Below are 4,417 nucleotides of genomic sequence, written 5' to 3' on the forward strand. Positions count from 1 at the left end.
ATCTGTCACGACACGTTAAAGAGCCACAAAACAGTATTTGTTGTTTGAATTTCTTTTTAAAAAATGACAAAATTTGAACACTGAGACTTTGTTTCATACTAAAAGTAACCAGCTCTGTCTTGTCTGTCAGCTCATTGTCAGTGTCCTCTTTGCTCCGTGATGTATTTTTCAATGTGTGAGAACATGATGTATGGCATAAAAGTGCCATGGTTTGTCGGACTTAGCAACAGTAACTAACGGGGGCAGGTCTTTGCAAAAGGTCAATTTAGAGTAGGGGGAGGTTGATGGCTCAGGTTCTGAGATAAGAACATGAACATCTTTCTTATAGTAGAAAATGACATCTGGAGTTTGTGCTAGAGTGCAGGGTCAGAATTAACATGCTGCCTATGGTGAGTGTTTATTTTACTTTGCTTGGCAGTGGAATCTGGCAGAATAGATTTAAATGGTTATTAATAAATAATAAATTACTAATAAATGCATAATTACCAAATTAAAATTACATGCTCTGAATCATTGTTTTTCTCATGTTGTACAAAGATTAAACATAAACCGTCTGAAATGACCCAAATTGCCATTGTTTTTTGAGGTCTTAATATTCAATATCCAAATGTGGTAACTACATACCAGCCGTTAAAAAGGTTATTTTTTTCCAAATTTTAAAGAGACTTCTAAAAAAAAGCTTGATTCTTCCATGAGTCCTTAGCAAATTGGTATATGATGCAAAGTCCTATCTTTGAATGGATTTCAACATAAAAGACCCAAAATGGTAGTTTCTTGATGGTCGCACCACATGATATTTCATAAAATGGAAATCATCTGACAAAGTTTGTTTGTATATTATGATGGAAATATAAACACAAATGATTTGCAATTTTACACAGGATTACAAAACACTTTGGAAATAATGCCAAATAGTGCATAAAATTAATTTAAATAAATTTAGGGTAATTTCAAAGATGTTTACAAAAAAAAAAGTTATGGCCGGAGTCGCCGGACGGTTGCACCACAAGATATTTTGACACTTTGAATAACAGAAAAATTACAAACAACTAATGTTTTTTGAAAAGTTAAAAGTGAGTTCATACATGGGAGAGGTCCTTCATATATATGGCATCTTTTTTATGCATGCAACTAATGTTTTTTGAAAAGTTAAAAATGAGTTCATACATGGGAGAGGTCCTTCATATATATGGCATCTTTTTTATGCATTTAAACCAATTTTTTACTGAAAAAATGCAATCGGACAGAAGATTTAGGCGTCACGTCATTGACCCATATATTGTTGAAAAGTTTGGGGGTCAGTAAGATTTTAATACTTTTGTGACAGTAAAGACATTTACAATGTTACAAAAGATTTATATTTCAAAGAAATGCAGTTCTTTTTAACTTTTTTTTCATCAAATAATCACAATGTATGACAAAAAATATTAAGCAGTACAAATCTTTACAACATTAATAATAATACAAAATGAGCACCAAATCAAAAGCTGAAAATTAAGATTTGCATCACAGGAATAAATTATGTTTTAAAATATATTAAAATAGAAAAGTAATTATTACATTTTTGGATTAAATGAAGCAGCCTTGGTGAGCATAAGAGACTTATTTCAAAACAAATTAAAAAATAAAATAAAATCTTACCAACCCCAAACCTACGAACAGCAGTGTGCATAAATAAAGAAACCCAAACACATCATTTAACCAAGGCATGAGTCATGTTTTCCGACAACATGCTCATGTTAGATTAGGAGCCCAGGACACTGATTTCTATTGCATGACACAGTATTACCGACATGTCACTTTAAGGTTTGTCATTTGCTCTTGCAGGAGAGTTTTGGTGCAGAGTAGCACTGATGGCGAGAGATAGAGAGGAGGATTATCACTCATTCCCCCATCCCCAACTGCTGTGAGGCCAAATCCACTTTAAATGAGGTGGCCTTCCTCCTCCTACACAAGGGAGCATAGTTAGACGGAGGTACGAGAAGAAGAGTGATGAAGTGAAGCAAAAAAACAAAAAAAACAAGTATAAATTATTCCTCTAATCCTGTGTTACAAAGCAGCTCCTCCGTTTAGTGAAACCTGAAAAAATCTAACATTAAGGAGTTCATGGCAAAGAGCACCGACTCCTCATTTAGCCTCTATTTCTCCCCTCATACACACACACAACTCCCATTCCACACCAGCATCAGGCTCTGTCAGTCAACCATTTCAAACTTCAACAGGAGTTCAAACCAAAGGGAAGGACATGCTGTTCCTCGCCTCTTATTAAAAAGGAAAGTAATGCCATAGGTCACCAGGAGGTGCTAAACCGTGTCTCCACAGGTATTGGTGCCCAAACTTGACAGGCTTGGACCAATTTGCCAGGAGTCATTCACACTGACAGACACTACAGCCGGAATTGCATTGAACATGGCGTGATAAAGCAAAGCATTGTGGGGTAGGGAGCAGCAGGAGCACTCCAGACCTATGAGACGCTACTGTATGTCACCCTCAGGGCTCAGCAGACCGCTTTCATTTTGTGCGAGCTAGTTAGAGACTGGGGATGTCATTTTGAATGGGGCTCAGTCTGAGGTCCTCCTACCTCAGAGAAGCTCTCAACTGAGAGTCATTAGAAGTTTTGGTGAACTCCATTCTGACTGTAAGAGGATCTGATGACCTAAAAATGACTTTACAATACTTTACTGTAGTATTTTTACCCGCTGTTCAAAATGCGCATTGCAGCATGGGAACATTTTTTTTTGTATTAGGCATGACAGCTTTAAAACATCAGACCTGTTTTGTAGTTCATGAAGCTCTGGGGATTAATTCATAACACTTTAAATTGGTTACATGGATACAACAATTTAGTATCAATCAGGCATCTACTGTATAAACACCTGAGGAATTATTTGTCTCAACAACATAACAATAAGCAGCTTTTGAAGCTACAACATGTAACTTTTAGACCTGTAGCGGTTAAAAAATAAAACTTCGTAAGAACATTGTTTTGGTTGTGCTCCGGCTGCTCAGAATGTGGTTCGCTGCATCGGTGTACATATTTACATCTAAAAAATATGAGCAGGTGCTATATATCTTTTGCTCTTGTTATTCTAAATAAATGACGTAACTACGGTGGCCGAGAAGTACAAAGCAAATCACAATTCTGAAAACAAAATAACAAATTACAAACGCAAATGCAAGTCTAAAAAACTAAATAACAATTCAGAAAGCAGTTTAAGACAGCGCCATTGGTTTGGGATTACTCACGCTGACTGGACCAGACATCTGTCAATCAACGTATACAGGAAGAACCAGCCGAAGAACAGCAGAGTCGTGGTAGAAAGTTCGGAGATGGTATTAAAGTAGCTCAGTTTAAATGTATTGTATGAATTGCCCTTACTCTGGAATAAAAAATACGGGGTGTCTATTTACATTTAGTTAAAAGTGACTATAAACCATCAGCTCCAGTGGCGCAGATGGATAAGTGCGTGCCCTTGGCTATTTGACGCGATCGACCTGGGTTCGATTCCACCTTTTGCCGAACTTTTTTCCCCTCCCTTTTCAAATCTCGTATTAGCAATGGATTCTATTTACACTAAGTGAAAATAGCAGTATTTTTAGCAATATGCTATTTACACTAAGTGCAAATACCTATCTAAACTATGTTAAAATAAGGATTTCTAAATTTGTTATTTTGTTTTCATAATTGTGATTTGCTTTGCACTTCTCGGCCACCGTACGTAACACGTTTGATAGTCGTTAACATTACACATAACAATTGCTATGGGGTGCGTTTCCCAAAAGCAACTATGGACGCAAGTTCCATCGTTACCAATAGTGTTAACAACGACCATATTAACTAACCATGCTTTTGGGAAACGTACACCTGATAAGGTGAAATTTACGCCCCTGGTTCTGGAATGAACTCACGCTAGTGTTAGAGAGCTACATCAGTTCAATAAACTTATCTGTTAAGTAATAATGTAGCCATCTCAGGGTAGCTTTTAAATCCTTTCAAAATTCGGAGTTTTCCACACCCGAAAACCACGCCAATATTGATGCAGGTTTTATTACGGACCGTTGTAGAGCAGCTCTGTTCTGAGTGTTTTTGTTGTTTTTACAAACGGTGATTCCCCAGGAGGTCTGTCATTTTGCATGGTTTATGGTTAATATTTCTCCCACACCATACACGAGCCAAAGTAGCAAGACCTGTGTTTCTCTGTCCAAATCACGTGACAGACACGGGTGAATTGCGTATGACGTATGTAATCGCAATTTCCCGCGAAATTCGTCCTGATCGCTCTAAAATATAAATAATTATTATATGTTTATCTGGGTAGAGACGCGATTTTGAGATGGATTATTTTAGCACTCTCTCATTAATATATATATATATATATATATATATATATATTTTTTTTTTTTTTAAAAAAACCAT

Source organism: Sinocyclocheilus rhinocerous, unplaced genomic scaffold (genome assembly GCF_001515625.1).
Source record: "Sinocyclocheilus rhinocerous isolate Xijiao unplaced genomic scaffold, SAMN03320098_v1.1 scaffold11, whole genome shotgun sequence".
NCBI lineage: Eukaryota > Metazoa > Chordata > Actinopteri > Cypriniformes > Cyprinidae > Sinocyclocheilus > Sinocyclocheilus rhinocerous.